Below are 19,379 nucleotides of genomic sequence, written 5' to 3'. Positions count from 1 at the left end.
ATGGCCCTTTTGACCGGGGGGAAGTGAGACTTCATTGTAGTGCAGATTTCCTTTGCAAGTTTGCTTGGTTGGCCAAAAAGGGCGTATGCGTTTTTTCCTGAATATATTCAGGAAAAAACGCATACGCCCTTTTTGGCCAAGTGCATCATTGTGGACGTTCTGCCTCTTTTCCTATGCTTTCAATGCAATTCCAGTCTACCTCCTGAAATCGGTTTCCTGCAATTCTGCACCGCTTTCAAGTCCTCTTGGCAGCCTTACTTCAGTATATTTTTGGACGATAGCTGTCATTTATAACTCTGCAGTTTTGTGAATTACAGTGCCCCTGAGCTCCTTTCTTCAACTCGCTTTCTTGTGAGCTTGCCGCAACACCGCAGGATGGCTTCAGGCCCTAATCTGGTTCCGGCACGGCACGCTGAGCCTTTGTTTAATTCCTCTTCCTGGTGGGAAATGAGAGTTAAATTTGCCCGTCCAGACACCTCCAGCTAGTCTCTCATTGGTTCTCCCTATTCCTGTTCATCTTCCGCAGAAATTGCAAACTGGGCCAAACAGGAGGTTAAAGGGACTGACTCTCCAAGTTGGGAGAGTGTTAGTAAAGCGTCTGGAATGTTGCACCCGAGTACCAGGGTACGAAAACTGAGACATATTTGAACACGTCTCCCGTTCACACGGTTGATCATACTCTGGGTTCCACATGCATGTTTTAGCTGAAGGAAGAATACCTTAAACCTGGGTAGTTGAAACCCGTGGAATGGGTACCATGCAATATGACTTCAAAGGGTCTTCATTTGCTCACCGAACCTCTCCAATCCTATCACTGCTGCGTTTATGCCCCTGTACACATGCTTGATTCTCTTTTGGAGACATAGCAATCCATAGGTTTTAAGATACTTACTAGTCAGGTACATTCTTAGGCGTTTAATATGGGGTGTTGAGTCCATTTCATTGAGCAAGGAGTAGCTCTTGTCTATTCCATATTTGGCTTAAGGAACTTTATCTGTGCTCATTTCAATCTCTGGTTTTATGCAGCACCCCAACTCACCTTTTCTCTTAAGCAAACATAAGTTGGTTTTCTAAATTTGAGACCCTGTTCTGTTTTGGAGTTCAGTTCCTGTGTAGCCAAGTTTACATTCCGTGTATTAGTGATATCTTATGATGTTTCTTTTTCTGTGTGACTTATTTCAGTTAGAATCATCGTACCTGAATCCACTCTTTGTGCTGCTAAGGGCCTGTTGACATAGATTTCATTGCTGAGTGATATTGCTTTGTAAGTAAATACCACAACTTCTTTATCCATTTTTCACTTTTTGCGATGTTGAACTTGTACTGTAAACGAGGTTCTTGTAAACAGAGCCGTTCCATACTTTGGGGTGGCTGTGTCTTTTTGATTTTAATTTCCCTAAGCTATAGGACCATAAGTGGAAGTGCCCTAGGCTCTGTTGCTTTGTTTTTTAGATGTTTCAGGAAACACCATACACTTCTCCCGAGTGTCTGTTGGCAATTTACATCCCGCCCATCAGCATAACAAGGCTCCCAGTTCTCCATGGTCTGTCCTGCCTTTCTGGATTTTATTCTTTTTTCAGATGGCCCTATTGACCGGGGGGAAGTGAGACTTCATTGTAGTGCAGATTTCCTTTGCAAGTTTGCTTGGTTGGCCAAAAAGTGCGTATGCGTTTTTTCCTGAATATATTCAGGAAAAAACGCATACGCCCTTTTTGGCCAAGTGCATCACTGTGGACGTTCTGCCTCTTTTCCTATGCTTTCAATGCAATTCCAGTCTACCTCCTGAAATCGGTTTCCTGCAATTCTGCCCCGCTTTCAAGTCCTCTTGGCAGCCTTACTTCAGTATATTTTTGGACGATAACTGTCATTTATAACACTGAAGTTTTGTGAATTACAGTGCCCCTGAGCTCCTTTCTTCAACTCGCTTTCTTGTGAGCTGGCCGCAACACCGCAGGATGGCTTCAGGCCCTAATCTGGTTCCGGCACGGCATGCTGAGCCTTTGGTTATTTCCTCTTCCTGGTGGGAAATGAGAGTTAAATTTGCCCGTCCAGACACCTTCAGCTAGTCTCTCATTGGTTCTCCCTATTCCTGTTCATCTTCCACAGAAATTGCAAACTGGTCCAAACAAGAGGTTAAAAGGAACTGACTCTCCAAGTTGGGAGAGTGTTAGTAAAGCGTCTGGAATGTTGCACCCGAGTACCAGGGTACGAAAACTGAGACATATTTGAACACGTCTCCCTTTCACACGGTTGATCATACTCTGGGTTCCACATGCATGTTTTAGCTGAAGGAAGAATACCTTAAACCTGGAGAGTTGAGACCCGTGCAATGGGTACCATGCAATATGACTTCAAAGGGTCTTCATTTGCTCACCGAACCTCTCCAATCCTATCACTGCTGCGTTTATGCCCCTGTACACATGCTTGATTCTCTTTTGGAGACATAGCAATCCATAGGTTTTAAGATACTTACTAGTCAGGTACATTCTTAGGCGTTTAATATGGGGTGTTGAGTCCATTTCATTGAGCAAGGAGTAGCTCTTGTCTATTCCATATTTGGCTTAAGGAACTTTATCTGTGCTCATTTCAATCTCTGGTTTTATGCAGCACCCCAACTCACCTTTTCTCTTAAGCAAACATAAGTTGGTTTTCTAAATTTGAGACCCTGTTCTGTTTTGGAGTTCAGTTCCTGTGTAGCCAAGTTTACATTCCGTGTATTAGTGATATCTTATGATGTTTCTTTTTCTGTGTGACTTATTTCAGTTAGAATCATCGTACCTGAATCCACTCATTATGCTGCTACGGGCCTGATGACATAGATTTCATTGCTGAGTGATACTGCATTGTACGTAAGTACCACAAGTTCTTTATCCATTTTTCACTTTCTGTGATACTGAACTTGTACGGTAAACGAGGTTCTTGTAAACAGAGGCGTCCCAAACTTTGGGGTGGCTGTGTCTTTTTGATTTTAATTTCCCTAAGCTATAGGACCATAAGTGGAAGTGCCCTAGGCTCTGTTGCTTTGTTTTTTAGATGTTTCAGGAAACACCATACACTTCTCCCGAGTGTCTGTTGGCAATTTACATCCCGCCCATCAGCATAACAAGGCTCCCAGTTCTCCATGGCCTGTCCTGCCTTTCTGGATTTTACACTTTTTTCAGATGGCCCTTTTGACCGGGGGGAAGTGAGACTTCATTGTAGTGCAGATTTCCTTTGCAAGTTTGCTTGGTTGGCCAAAAAGGGCGTATGCGTTTTTTCCTGAATATATTCAGGAAAAAACGCATACGCCCTTTTTGGCCAAGTGCATCATTGAGGACGTTCTGCCTCTTTTCCTATGCTTTCAATGCAATTCCAGTCTACCTCCTGAAATCGGTTTCCTGCAATTCTGCACCGCTTTCAAGTCCTCTTGGCAGCCTTACTTCAGTATATTTTTGGACGATAGCTGTCATTTATAACTCTGCAGTTTTGTGAATTACAGTGCCCCTGAGCTCCTTTCTTCAACTCGCTTTCTTGTGAGCTTGCCGCAACACCGCAGGATGGCTTCAGGCCCTAATCTGGTTCCGGCACGGCACGCTGAGCCTTTGGTTAATTCCTCTTCCTGGTGGGAAATGAGAGTTAAATTTGCCCGTCCAGACACCTCCAGCTAGTCTCTCATTGGTTCTCCCTATTCCTGTTCATCTTCCGCAGAAATTGCAAACTGGGCCAAACAGGAGGTTAAAGGGACTGACTCTCCAAGTTGGGAGACTGTTAGTAAAGCGTCTGGAATGTTGCACCCGAGTACCAGGGTACGAAAACTGAGACATATTTGAACACGTCTCCCGTTCACACGGTTGATCATACTCTGGGTTCCACATGCATGTTTTAGCTGAAGGAAGAATACCTTAAACCTGGGTAGTTGAAACCCGTGGAATGGGTACCATGCAATATGACTTCAAAGGGTCTTCATTTGCTCACCGAACCTCTCCAATCCTATCACTGCTGCGTTTATGCCCCTGTACACACGCTTGATTCTCTTTTGGAGACATAGCAATCCATAGGTTTTAAGATAATTACTAGTCAGGTACATTCTTAGGCGTTTAATATGGGGTGTTGAGTCCATTTCGTTGAGCAAGGAGTAGCTCTTGTCTATTCCATATTTGGCTTAAGGAACTTTATCTGTGCTCATTTCAATCTCTGGTTTTATGCAGCACCCCAACTCACCTTTCCCCTTAAGCAAGCATAAGTTGGTTTTCTAAATTTGAGACCCTGTTCTGTTTTGGAATTCAGTTCCTGTGTAGCCAAGTTTACATTCCGTGTATTAGTGATATCTTATGATGTTTCTTTTTCTGTGTGACTTATTTCAGTTAGAATCATCGTACCTGAATCCACTCATTATGCTGCTACGGGCCTGATGACATAGATTTCATTGCTGAGTGATACTGCATTGTACGTAAGTATCACAGGTTCTTTATCCATTTTTCACTTTCTGTGATACTGAACTTGTACGGTTAACGAGGTTCTTGTAAACAGAGGCGTCCCAAACTTTGGGGTGGCTGTGTCTTTTTGATTTTAATTTCCCTAAGCTATAGGACCATAAGTGGAAGTGCCCTAGGCTCTGTTGCTTTGTTTTTTAGATGTTTCAGGAAACACCATACACTTGTCCCGAGTGTCTGTTGGCAATTTACATCCCGCCCATCAGCATAACAAGGCTCCCAGTTCTCCATGGCCTGTCCTGCCTTTCTGGATTTTACACTTTTTTCAGATGGCCCTTTTGACCGGGGGGAAGTGAGACTTCATTGTAGTGCAGATTTCCTTTGCAAGCTTGCTTGGTTGGCCGAAAAGGGCGTATGCGTTTTTTCCTGAATATATTCAGGAAAAAACGCATACGCCCTTTTTGGCCAAGTGCATCATTGTGGACGTTCTGCCTCTTTTCCTATGCTTTCAATGCAATTCCAGTCTACCTCCTGAAATCGGTTTCCTACAATTCTGCCCCGCTTTCATTCCTCTTGGCAGCCTTACTTCAGTATATTTTTGGACGATAGCTGTCATTTATAACTCTGCAGGTTTGTGAATTACAGTGCCCCTGAGCTCCTTTCTTCAACTCGCTTTCTTGTGACCTGGCCGCAACACCGCAGGATGGCTTCAGGCCCTAATCTGGTTCCGGCACGGCACGCTGAGCCTTTGGTTATTTCCTCTTCCTGGTGGGAAATGAGAGTTAAATTTGCCCGTCCAGACACCTCCAGCTAGTCTCTCATTGGTTCTCACTATTCCTGTTCATCTTCCGCAGAAATTGCAAACTGGGCCAAACAGGAGGTTAAAGGCGCTGACTGTCCAAGTGGGGAGAGTGTTAGTAAAGTGTCTGGAATGTTGCACCCGAGTACCAGGGGAGGAAAACTGAGACATATTTGAACACGTCTCCCGTTCACACAATTGATCATACTCTGGGTTCCACATGCATGTTTTAGCTGAAGGAAAAATACCTTAAACCTGCAGAGTTGAGACCCGTGGAATGGGTACCATGCAATAGGACTTCAAAGGGTCTTCATTTGCTCACCGAACCTCTCCAATCCTATCACTGCTGCGTTTATGCCCCTGTACACACGCTTGATTCTCTTTTGGAGACATAGCAATCCATAGGTTTTAAGATACTTACTAGTCAGGTACATTCTTAGGCACTTAATATGGGTTGTTGAGTCCATTTCGTTGAGCAAGGAGTAGCTCTTGTCTATTCCATATTTGGCTTAAGGAACTTTATCTGTGCCCATTTCAATCTCTGGTTTTTTGCAGCACCCCAACTCACCTTTCCCCTTAAGCAAGCATAAGTTGGTTTTCTAAATTTGAGACCCTGTTCTGTTTTGGAATTCAGTTCCTGTGTAGCCAAGTTTACATTCCGTGTATTAGTGATATCTTATGATGTTTCTTTTTCTGTGTGACTTATTTCAGTTAGAATCATCGTACCTGAATCCACTCATTATGCTGCTACGGGCCTGATGACATAGATTTCATTGCTGAGTGATACTGCATTGTACGTAAGTACCACAAGTTCTTTATCCATTTTTCACTTTCTGTGATACTGAACTTGTACGGTAAATGAGATTCTTGTAAACAGAGGCGTCCCAAACATTGGGGTGGCTGTGTCTTTTTGATTTTAATTTCCCTAAGCTATAGGACCATAAGTGGAAGTGCCCTAGGCTCTGTTGCTTTGTTTTTTAGATGTTTCAGGAAACACCATACACTTCTCCCGAGGGTCTGTTGGCAATTTACATCCCGACCATCAGCATAACAAGGCTCCCAGTTCTCCATGGCCTGCCCTGCCTTTCTGGATTTTACACTTTTTTCAGATGGCCCTTTTGACCGGGGGGAAGTGAGACTTCATTGTAGTGCAGATTTCCTTTGCAAGCTTGCTTGGTTGGCCAAAAAGGGCGTATGCGTTTTTTCCTGAATATATTCAGGAAAAACGCATACGCCCTTTCTGGCCAAGTGCATCATTGTGGACGTTCTGCCTCTTTTCCTATGCTTTCAATGCAATTCCAGTCTACCTCCTGAAATCGGTTTCCTGCAATTCTGCCCCGCTTTCAAGTCCTCTTGGCAGCCTTACTTCAGTATATTTTTGGACGATAGCTGTCATTTATAACTCTGCAGGTTTGTGAATTACAGTGCCCCTGAGCTCCTTTCTTCAACTCGCTTTCTTGTGACCTGGCCGCAACACCGCAGGATGGCTTCAGGCCCTAATCTGGTTCCGGCACGTCACGCTGAGCCTTTGGTTAATTCCTCTTCCCGGTGGGAAATGAGAGTTAAATTTGCCCGTCCAGACACCTCCAGCTAGTCTCTCATTGGTTCTCCCTATTCCTGTTCATCTTCCGCAGAAATTGCAAACTGGGCCAAACAGGAGGTTAAAGGGAGTGACTCTCCAAGTCGGGAGAGTGTTAGTAAAGCATCTGGAATGTTGCACCCGAGTACCAGGGTACGAAAACTGAGACATATTTGAACACGTCTCCCGATCACATGGTTGATCATACTCTATGTTCCACATGCATGTTTTAGCTGAAGGAAGAATACCTTAAACCTGGGTAGTTGAAACCCGTGGAATGGGTACCATGCAATATGACTTCAAAGGGTCTTCATTTGCTCACCGAACCTCTCCAATCCTATCACTGCTGCGTTTATGCCCCTGTACACATGCTTGATTCTCTTTTGGAGACATAGCAATCCATAGGTTTTAAGATACTTACTAGTCAGGTACATTCTTATGCGTTTAATATGCGGTGTTGAGTCCATTTCGTTGAGCAAGGAGTAGCTCTTGTCTATTCCATATTTGGCTTAAGGAACTTTATCTGTGCTCATTTCAATCTCTGGTTTTATGCAGCACCCAACTCACCTTTCCCCTTAAGCAAGCATAAGTTGGTTTTCTAAATTTGAGACCCTGTTCTGTTCTGTAATTCAGTTCCTGTGTAGCCAAGTTAAATTCCGTGTATTAGTGATATCTTATGATGTTTCTTTTTCTGTGTGACTTATTTCAGTTAGAATCATCATACCTGAATCCACTCATTGTGCTGCTAAGGGCCTGATGACATAGATTTCATTGCTGAGTGATATTGCTTTGTAAGTAAATACCACAACTTCTTTATCCATTTTTCACTTTCTATGATACTGAACTTGGAAGGTTAACGAGGTTCTTCTAAACAGAGGCGTCCCAAACTTTGGGGTGGCTGTGTCTTTTTGATTTTAATTTCCCTAAGCTATAGGACCATAAGTGGAAGTGCCCTAGGCTCTGTTGCTTTGTTTTTTAGATGTTTCAGGAAACACCATACACTTCTCCCGAGTGTCTGTTGGCAATTTACATCCCGCCCATCAGCATAACAAGGCTCCCAGTTCTCCATGGCCTGTCCTGCCTTTCTGGATTTTACACTTTTTTCAGATGGCCCTTTTGACCGGGGAGAAGTGAGAGTTCATTGTAGTGCAGATTTCCTTTGCAAGCTTGCTTGGTTGGCCAAAAAGGGCGTATGCGTTTTTTCCTGAATATATTCAGGAAAAAACGCATACGCCCTTTTTGGCCAAGTGCATCATTGTGGACGTTCTGCCTCTTTTCCTATGCTTGAAATGCAATTCCAGTCTACCTCCTGAAATTGGTTTCCTGCAATTCTGCCCCGCTTTCAAGTCCTCTTGGCAGCCTTACTTCAGTATATTTTTGGACGATAGCTGTCATTTATAACTCTGCATGTGTGTGCATTACAGTGCCCCTGAGCCCCTTTCTTCAAATCGCTTTCTTTTGAGCTGGCCGCAACACCGCAGGATGGCTTCAGGCCCTAATCTTGTTCCGGCAAGGCACGCTGAGCCTTTGGTTATTTCCTCTTCCTGGTGGGCAATGAGAGTTAAATTTGCCCGTCCAGACACCTCCAGCTAGTCTCTCATTGGTTCTCGCTATTCCTGTTCATCTTCCACAGAAATTGCAAACTGGGCCAAACAGGAGGTTAAAGGGACTGACTCTCCAAGTCGGGAGAGTGTTAGTAAAGCGTCTGGAATGTTGCACCCGAGTACCAGGGTACGAAAACTGAGACATATTTGAACACGTCTCACGATCACATGGTTGATCATACTCTGGGTTACACATGCATGTTTTAGCTGAAGGAAGAATACCTTAAACCTGGAGAGTTGAGACCCGTGGAATGGGTACCATGCAATATGACTTCAAAGGGTCTTCATTTGCTCACCGAACCTCTCCAATCCTATCACTGCTGTGTTTATGCCCCTGTACACATGCTTGATTCTCTTTGGGAGACATAGCAATCCATAGGTTTTAAGATACTTACTAGTCAGGTAAATACTTAGGCGTTTAATATGCAGTGTTGAGTCCATTTCGTTGAGCAAGGAGTAGCTCTTGTCTATTCCATATTTGGCTTAAGGAACTTTATCTGTGCTCATTTCAATCTCTGGTTTTATGCAGCACCCCAACTCACCTTTCCCCTTAAGCAAGCATAAGTTGGTTTTCTAAATTTGAGACCCTGTTCTGTTCTGTAATTCAGTTCCTGTGTAGCCAAGTTTACATTCCGTGTATTACTGATATCTTATGACGTTTCTTTTTCTGTGTGACTTATTTCAGTTAGAATCATCGTACCTGAATCCACTCATTGTGCTGCTAAGGGCCTGATGACATAGATTTCATTGCTGAGTGATATTGCTTTGTAAGTAAATACCACAACTTCTTTATCCATTTTTCACTTTCTGCGATGTTGAACTTGTACTGTAAACGAGGTTCTTGTAAACAGAGCCGTTCCAAACTTTGGGGTGGCTGTGTCTTTTTGATTTTAATTTCCCTAAGCTATAGGACCATAAGTGGAAGTGCCCTAGGCTCTGTTGCTTTGTTTTTTAGATGTTTCAGGAAACACCATACACTTGTCCCGAGTGTCTGTTGGCAATTTACATCCCGCCCATCAGCATAACAAGGCTCCCAGTTCTCCATGGCCTGTCCTGCCTTTCTGGATTTTACACTTTTTTCAGATGGCCCTTTTGACCGGGGGGAAGTGAGACTTCATTGTAGTGCAGATTTCCTTTGCAAGCTTGCTTGGTTGGCCAAAAAGGGCGTATGCGTTTTTTCCTGAATATATTCAGGAAAAAACGCATACGCCCTTTTTGGCCAAGTGCATCATTGTGGACGTTCTGCCTCTTTTCCTATGCTTTCAATGCAATTCCAGTCTACCTCCTGAAATCGGTTTCCTGCAATTCTGCCCCGCTTTCAAGTCCTCTTGGCAGCCTTACTTCAGTATATTTTTGGACGATAGCTGTCATTTATAACTCTGCAGGTTTGTGAATTACAGTGCCCCTGAGCTCCTTTCTTCAACTCGCTTTCTTGTGAGCTGGCCGCAACACCGCAGGATGGCTTCAGGCCCTAATCTTGTTCCGGCACGGCACGCTGAGCCTTTGGTTATTTCCTCTTCCTGGTGGGCAATGAGAGTTAAATTTGCCCGTCCAGACACCTCCAGCTAGTCTCTCATTGGTTCTCGCTATTCCTGTTCATCTTCCGCAGAAATTGCAAACTGGGCCAAACAGGAGGTTAAAGGCGTTGACTCTCCAAGTGGGGAGAGTGTTAGTAAAGCGTCTGGAATGTTACACCCGAGTACCAGGGAAGGAAAACTGAGATATATTTGAACACGTCTCCCGTTCACACAGTTGATCATACTCTGGGTTCCACATGCATGTTTTACCTGAAAGAAGAATACCTTAAACCTGCAGAGTTGAGACCCGTGGAATGGGTACCATGCAATATGACTTCAAAGGGTCTTCATTTGCTCACCGAACCTCTCCAATCCTATCACTGCTGCGTTTATGCCCCTGTACACACGCTTGATTCTCTTTTGGAGACATAGCAATCCATAGGTTTTAAGATAATTACTAGTCAGGTACATTCTTAGGCGTTTAATATGGGGTGTTGAGTCCATTTCGTTGAGCAAGGAGTAGCTCTTGTCTATTCCATATTTGGCTTAAGGAACTTTATCTGTGCTCATTTCAATCTCTGGTTTTATGCAGCACCCCAACTCACCTTTCCCCTTAAGCAAGCATAAGTTGGTTTTCTAAATTTGAGACCCTGTTCTGTTTTGGAATTCAGTTCCTGTGTAGCCAAGTTTACATTCCGTGTATTAGTGATATCTTATGATGTTTCTTTTTCTGTGTGACTTATTTCAGTTAGAATCATCGTACCTGAATCCACTCATTATGCTGCTACGGGCCTGATGACATAGATTTCATTGCTGAGTGATACTGCATTGTACGTAAGTACCACAAGTTCTTTATCCATTTTTCACTTTCTGTGATACTGAACTTGTATGGTAAACGAGGTTCTTGTAAACAGAGGCGTCCCAACCTTTGGGGTGGCTGTGTCTTTTTGATTTTAATTTCCCTAAGCTATAGGACCATAAGTGGAAGTGCCCTAGGCTCTGTTGCTTTGTTTTTTAGATGTTTCAGGAAACACCATACACTTCTCCCGAGTGTCTGTTGGCAATTTACATCCCGCCCATCAGCATAACAAGGCTCCCAGTTCTCCATGGCCTGTCCTGCCTTTCTGGATTTTACACTTTTTTCAGATGGCCCTTTTGACCAGGGGGAAGTGAGACTTCATTGTAGTGCAGATTTCCTTTGCAAGCTTGCTTGGTTGGCCGAAAAGGGCGTATGCGTTTTTTCCTGAATATATTCAGGAAAAAACGCATACGCACTTTTTGGCCAAGTGCATCATTGTGGACGTTCTGCCTCTTTTCCTATGCTTTCAATGCAATTCCAGTCTACCTCCTGAAATCGGTTTCCTGCAATTCTGCCCCGCTTTCAAGTCCTCTTGGCAGCCTTACTTCAGTATATTTTTGGACGATAGCTGTCATTTATAACTCTGCAGGTTTGTGAATTACAGTGCCCCTGAGCTCCTTTCTTCAACTCGCTTTCTTGTAACCTGTCCGCAACACCGCAGGATGGCTTCAGGCCCTAATCTGGTTCCGGCATGGCACGCTGAGCCTTTGGTTAATTCCTCTTCCTGGTGGGAAATGAGAGTTAAATTTGCCCGTCCAGACACCTCCAGCTAGTCTCTCATTGGTTCTCGCTATTCCTGTTCATCTTCCGCAGAAATTGCAAACTGGGCCAAACAGGAGGTTAAAGGGACTGACTCTCCAAGTCGGGAGAGTGTTAGTAAAGCGTCTGGAATGTTGCACCCGAGTACCAGGGTACGAAAACTGAGACATATTTGAACACGTCTCACGATCACATGGTTGATCATACTGTGGGTTACACATGCATGTTTTAGCTGAAGGAAGAATACCTTAAACCTGGAGAGTTGAGACCCGTGGAATGGGTACCATGCAATATGACTTCAAAGGGTCTTCATTTGCTCACCGAACCTCTCCAATCCTATCACTGCTGCGTTTATGCCCCTGTACACATGCTTGATTCTCTTTGGGAGACATAGCAATCCATAGGTTTTAAGATACTTACTAGTCAGGTAAATTCTTAGGCGTTTAATATGCAGTGTTGTGTCCATTTCGTTGAGCAAGGAGTAGCTCTTGTCTATTCCATATTTGGCTTAAGGAACTTTATCTGTGCTCATTTCAATCTCTGGTTTTATGCAGCACCCCAACTCACCTTTACCCTTAAGCAAGCATAAGTTGGTTTTCTAAATTTGAGACCCTGTTCTGTTCTGTAATTCAGTTCCTGTGTAGCCAAGTTTACATTCCGTGTATTACTGATATCTTATGATGTTTCTTTTTCTGTGTGACTTATTTCAGTTAGAATCATCGTACCTGAATCCACTCATTGTGCTGCTAAGGGCCTGATGACATAGATTTCATTGCTGAGTGATATTGCTTTGTAAGTAAATACCACAACTTCTTTATCCATTTTTCACTTTCTGCGATGTTGAACTTGTACTGTAAAGGAGGTTCTTGTAAACAGAGCCGTTCCAAACTTTGGGGTGGCTGTGTCTTTTTGATTTTAATTTCCCTAAGCTATAGGACCATAAGTGGAAGTGCCCTAGGCTCTGTTGCTTTGTTTTTTAGATGTTTCAGGAAACACCATACACTTGTCCCGAGTGTCTGTTGGCAATTTACATCCCGCCCATCAGCATAACAAGGCTCCCAGTTCTCCATGGCCTGTCCTGCCTTTCTGGATTTTACACTTTTTTCAGATGGCCCTTTTGACCGGGGGGAAGTGAGACTTCATTGTAGTGCAGATTTCCTTTGCAAGCTTGCTTGGTTGGCCAAAAAGGGCGTATGCGTTTTTTCCTGAATATATTCAGGAAAAAACGCATACGCCCTTTTTGGCCAAGTGCATCATTGTGGACGTTCTGCCTCTTTTCCTATGCTTTCAATGCAATTCCAGTCTACCTCCTGAAATCGGTTTCCTGCAATTCTGCCCCGCTTTCAAGTCCTCTTGGCAGCCTTACTTCAGTATATTTTTGGACGATAGCTGTCATTTACAACTCTGCAGGTTTGTGAATTACAGTGCTCCTGAGCTCCTTTCTTCAACTCGCTTTCTTCTGACCTGGCCACAACACCACAGGATGGCTTCAGGCCCTAATCTGGTTCCGGCACGGCACGCTGAGCCTTTGGTTAATTCCTCTTCCTGGTGGGAAATGAGAGTTAAATTTGCCCGTCCAGACACCTCCAACTAGTCTCTCATTGGTTCTCGCTATTCCTGTTCATCTTGCGCAGAAATTGCAAACTGGGCCAAACAGGAGGTTAAAGGCGTTGACTCTCCAAGTGGGGAGAGTGTTAGTAAAGCGTCTGGAATGTTGCACCCGAGTATCAGGGGAGGAAAACTGAGACATATTTGAACACGTCTCCCATTTACACGGTTGATCATACTCTGGGTTCCACATGCATGTTTTAGCTGAAGGAAGAATACCTTAAACCTGGGTAGTTGAAACCCGTGGAATGGGTACAATGCAATATGACTTCAAAGGGTCTTCATTTGCTCACCGAACCTCTCCAATCCTATCACTGCTGCGTTTATGCCCCTGTACACACGCTTGATTCTCTTTTGGAGACATAGCAATCCATAGGTTTTAAGATAATTACTAGTCAGGTACATTCTTAGGCGTTTAATATGAGGTGTTGAGTCCATTTCGTTGAGCAAGGAGTAGCTCTTGTCTATTCCATATTTGGCTTAAGGAACTTTATCTGTGCTCATTTCAATCTCTGGTTTTATGCAGCACCCCAACTCACCTTTACCCTTAAGCAAGCATAAGTTGGTTTTCTAAATTTGAGACCCTGTTCTGTTTTGGAATTCAGTTCCTGTGTAGCCAAGTTTACATTCCGTGTATTAGTGATATCTTATGATGTTTCTTTTTCTGTATGACTTATTTCAGTTAGAATCATCGTACCTGAATCCACTCATTATGCTGCTACGGGCCTGATGACATAGATTTTATTGCTGAGTGATATTGCTTTGTAAGTAAATACCACAAGTTCTTTATCCATTTTTCACTTTCTGCGATGTTGAACTTGTACTGTAAACGAGGTTCTTGTAAACAGAGCCATCCCAAACTTTGGGGTGGCTGTGTCTTTTTGATTTTAATTTCCCTAAGCTATAGGACCATAAGTGGAAGTGCCCTAGGCTCTGTTGCTTTGTTTTTTAGATGTTTCAGGAAACACCATACACTTGTCCCGAGTGTCTGTTGGCAATTTACATCCCGCCCATCAGCATAACAAGGCTCCCAGTTCTCCATGGCCTGTCCTGCCTTTCTGGATTTTACACTTTTTTCAGATGGCCCTTTTGACCGGGGGGAAGTGAGACTTCATTGTAGTGCAGATTTCCTTTGCAAGGTTGGTAGGTTGGCCAAAAAGGGCGTATGCGTTTTTTCCTGAATATATTCAGGGAAAAACGCATACGCACTTTTTGGCCAAGTGCATCATTGTGGACGTTCTGCCTCTTTTCCTATGCTTTCAATGCAATTCCAGTCTACCTCCTGAAATCGGTTTCCTGCAATTCTGCCCCGCTTTCAAGTCCTCTTGGCAGCCTTACTTCAGTATATTTTTGGACGATAGCTGTCATTTATAACTCTGCAGATTTGTGAATTACAGTGCCCCTGAGTTCCTTTCTTCAACTCACTTTATTGTGAGCTGGCCGCAACACCGAAGGATTGCTTCAGGCCCTAATCTGGTTCCGGTCCAGCACGCTGAGCCTTTGGTTAATTCCTCTTCCTGGTGGGAAATGAGAGTTAAATTTGCCCGTCCAGACACCTCCAGCTAGTCTCTCATTGGTTCTCCCTATTCCTGTTCATCTTGCGCAGAAATTGCAAACTGGGCCAAACAGGAGGTTAAAGGCGTTGACTCTCCAAGTGGGGAGAGTGTTAGTAAAGCGTCTGGAATGTTGCACCCGAGTATCAGGGGAGGAAAACTGAGACATATTTGAACACGTCTCCCATTCACACGGTTGATCATACTCTGGGTTCCACATGCATGTTTTAGCTGAAGGAAGAATACCTTAAACCTGGGTAGTTGAAACCCGTGGAATGGGTACCATGCAATATGACTTCAAAGGGTCTTCATTTGCTCACCGAACCTCTCCAATCCTATCACTGCTGCGTTTATGCCCCTGTACACACGCTTGATTCTCTTTTGGAGACATAGCAATCCATAGGTTTTAAGATAATTACTAGTCAGGTACATTCTTAGGCGTTTAATATGGGGTGTTGAGTCCATTTCGTTGAGCAAGGAGTAGCTCTTGTCTATTCCATATTTGGCTTAAGGAACTTTATCTGTGCTCATTTCAATCTCTGGTTTTATGCAGCACCCCAACTCACCTTTCCCCTTAAGCAAGCATAAGTTGGTTTTCTAAATTTGAGACCCTGTTCTGTTTTGGAATTCAGTTCCTGTGTAGCCAAGTTTACATTCCGTGTATTAGTGATATCTTATGATGTTTCTTTTTCTGTATGACTTATTTCAGTTAGAATCATCGTACCTGAATCCACTCATTATGCTGCTACGGGCCTGATGACATAGATTTCATTGCTGAGTGATATTGCTTTGTAAGTAAATACCACAACTTCTTTATCCATTTTTCACTTTCTGCGATGTTGAACTTCTACTGTAAACGAGGTTCTTGTAAACAGAGCCATCCCAAACTTTGGGGTGGCTGTGTCTTTTTGATTTTAATTTCCCTAAGCTATAGGACCATAAGTGGAAGTGCCCTAGGCTCTGTTGCTTTGTTTTTTAGATGTTTCAGGAAACACCATACACTTCTCCCGAGTGTCTGTTGGCAATTTACATCCCGCCCATCAGCATAACAAGGCTCCCAGTTCTCCATGGCCTGTCCTGCCTTTCTGGATTTTACACTTTTTTCAGATGGCCCTTTTGACCGGGGGGAAGTGAGACTTCATTGTAGTGCAGATTTCCTTTGCAAGGTTGCTTGGTTGGCCAAAAAGGGCGTATGCGTTTTTTCCTGAATATATTCAGGGAAAAACGCATACGCACTTTTTGGCCAAGTGCATCATTGTGGACGTTCTGCCTCTTTTCCTATGCTTTCAATGCAATTCCAGTCTACCTCCTGAAATCGGTTTCCTGCAATTCTGCCCCGCTTTCAAGTCCTCTTGGCAGCCTTACTTCAGTATATTTTTGGACGATAGCTGTCATTTATAACTCTGCAGGTTTGTGAATTACAGTGCCCCTGAGCTCCTTTCTTCAACTCGCTTTCTTGTGACCTGTCCGCAACACCGCAGGATGGCTTCAGGCCCTAATCTGGTTCCGGCACCGCACGCTGAGCCTTTGGTTAATTCCTCTTCCTGGTGGGAAATGAGAGTTAAATTTGCCCGTCCAGACACCTCCAGCTAGTCTCTCATTGGTTCTCGCTATTCCTGTTCATCTTCCGCAGAAATTGCAAACTGGGCCAAACAGGAGGTTAAAGGCGCTGACTCTCCAAGTGGGGAGAGTGTTAGTAAAGCGTCTGGAATGTTGCTCCCGAGTACCAGGGAAGGAAAACTGAGACATATTTGAACACGTCTCCCGTTCACACGGTTGATCATACTCTGGGTTCCACATGCATGTTTTAGCTGAAGGAAGAATACCTTAAACCTGGGTAGTTGAAACCCGTGGAATGGGTACCATGCAATATGACTTCAAAGGGTCTTCATTTGCTCACCGAACCTCTCCAATCCTATCACTGCTGCGTTTATGCCCCTGTACACATGCTTGATTCTCTTTCGGAGACATAGCAATCCATAGGTTTTAAGATACTTACTAGTCAGGTACATTCTTAGGCGTTTAATATGCGGTGTTGAGTCCATTTCGTTGAGCAAGGAGTAGCTCTTGTCTATTCCATATTTGGCTTAAGGAACTTTATCTGTGCTCATTTCAATCTCTGGTTTTATGCAGCACCCCAACTCACCTTTACCCTTAAGCAAGCATAAGTTGGTTTTCTAAATTTGAGACCCTGTTCTGTTCTGTAATTCAGTTCCTGTGTAGCCAAGTTTACATTCCGTGTATTACTGATATCTTATGATGTTTCTTTTTCTGTGTGACTTATTTCAGTTAGAATCATCGTACCTGAATCCACTCATTGTGCTGCTAAGGGCCTGATGACATAGATTTCATTGCTGAGTGATATTGCTTTGTAAGTAAATATCACAACTTCTTTATCCATTTTTCACTTTCTGCGATGTTGAACTTGTACTGTAAACGAGGTTCTTGTAAACAGAGCCGTTCCAAACTTTGGGGTGGCTGTGTCTTTTTGATTTTAATTTCCCTAAGCTATAGGACCATAAGTGGAAGTGCCCTAGGCTCTGTTGCTTTGTTTTTTAGATGTTTCAGGAAACACCATACACTTGTCCCGAGTGTCTGTTGGCCATTTACATCCGGCCCATCACCATAACAAGGCTCCCAGTTCTCCATGGCCTGTCCTGCCTTTCTGGATTTTACACTTTTTTCAGATGGCCCTTTTGACCGGGGGGAAGTGAGACTTCATTGTAGTGCAGATTTCCTTTGCAAGCTTGCTTGGTTGGCCAAAAAGGGCGTATGCGTTTTTTCCTGAATATATTCAGGAAAAAACGCATACGCCCTTTTTGGCCAAGTGCATCATTGTGGACGTTCTGCCTCTTTTCCTATGCTTTCAATGCAATTCCAGTCTACCTCCTGAAATCGGTTTCCTGCAATTCTGCCCCGCTTTCAAGTCCTCTTGGCAGCCTTACTTCAGTATATTTTTGGACGATAGCTGTCATTTATAACTCTGCAGATTTGTGAATTACAGTGCCCCTGAGTTCCTTTCTTCAACTCACTTTATTGTGAGCTGGCCGCAACACCGAAGGATTGCTTCAGGCCCTAATCTGGTTCCGGTCCGGCACGCTGAGCCTTTGGTTAATTCCTCTTCCTGGTGGGAAATGAGAGTTAAATTTGCCCGTCCAGACACCTCCAGCTAGTCTCTCATTGGTTCTCCCTATTCCTGTTCATCTTCCGCAGAAATTGCAAACTGGGCCAAACAGGAGGTTAAAGGCGTTGACTCTCCAAGTGGGGAGAGTGTTAGTAAAGCGTCTGGAATGTTGCACCCGAGTACCAGGGGAGGAAAACTGAGACATATTTGAACACGTCTCCCATTCACACGGTTGATCATACTCTGGGTTCCACATGCATGTTTTAGCTGAAGGAAGAATACCTTAAACCTGGGTAGTTGAAACCCGTGGAATGGGTACAATGCAATATGACTTCAAAGGGTCTTCATTTGCTCACCGAACCTCTCCAATCCTATCACTGCTGCGTTTATGCCCCTGTACACACGCTTGATTCTCTTTTGGAGACATAGCAATCCATAGGTTTTAAGATAATTACTAGTCAGGTACATTCTTAGGCGTTTAATATGGGGTGTTGAGTCCATTACGTTGAGCAAGGAGTAGCTCTTGTCTATTCCATATTTGGCTTAAGGAACTTTATCTGTGCTCATTTCAATCTCTGGTTTTATGCAGCACCCCAACTCACCTTTCCCCTTAAGCAAGCATAAGTTGGTTTTCTAAATTTGAGACCCTGTTCTGTTTTGGAATTCAGTTCCTGTGTAGCCAAGATAACATTCCGTGTATTAGTGATATCTTATGATGTTTCTTTTTCTGTATGACTTATTTCAGTTAGAATCATCGTACCTGAATCCACTCATTATGCTGCTACGGGCCTGATGACATAGATTTTATTGCTGAGTGATATTGCTTTGTAAGTAAATACCACAAGTTCTTTATCCATTTTTCACTTTCTGCGATGTTGAACTTGTACTGTAAACGAGGTTCTTGTAAACAGAGCCATCCCAAACTTTGGGGTGGCTGTGTCTTTTTGATTTTAATTTCCCTAAGCTATAGGACCATAAGTGGAAGTGCCCTAGGCTCTGTTGCTTTGTTTTTTAGATGTTTCACGAAACACCATACACTTCTCCCGAGTGTCTGTTGGCAATTTACATCCCGCCCATCAGCATAACAAGGCTCCCAGTTATCCATGGCCTGTCCTGCCTTTCTGGATTTTACACTTTTTTCAGATGGCCCTTTTGACCGGGGGGAAGTGAGACTTCATTGTAGTGCAGATTTCCTTTGCAAGGTTGCTAGGTGGGCCAAAAAGGGCGTATGCGTTTTTTCCTGAATATATTCAGGGAAAAACGCATACGCACTTTTTAGCCAAGTGCATCATTGTGGACGTTCTGCCTCTTTTCCTATGCTTTCAATGCAATTCCAGTCTACCTCCTGAAATCGGTTTCCTGCAATTCTGCCCCGCTTTCAAGTCCTCTTGGCAGCCTTACTTCAGTATATTTTTGGACGATAGCTGTCATTTATAACTCTGCAGATTTGTGAATTACAGTGCCCCTGAGTTCCTTTCTTCAACTCACTTTATTGTGAGCTGGCCGCAACACCGAAGGATTGCTTCAGGCCCTAATCTGGTTCCGGTCCAGCACGCTGAGCCTTT

This window comes from Pseudorca crassidens, unplaced genomic scaffold (genome assembly GCF_039906515.1).
Source record: "Pseudorca crassidens isolate mPseCra1 unplaced genomic scaffold, mPseCra1.hap1 Scaffold_63, whole genome shotgun sequence".
NCBI lineage: Eukaryota > Metazoa > Chordata > Mammalia > Artiodactyla > Delphinidae > Pseudorca > Pseudorca crassidens.
The sequence above is the reverse complement of the archived record's forward strand: the minus strand, read 5'-3'. Positions refer to the sequence as shown.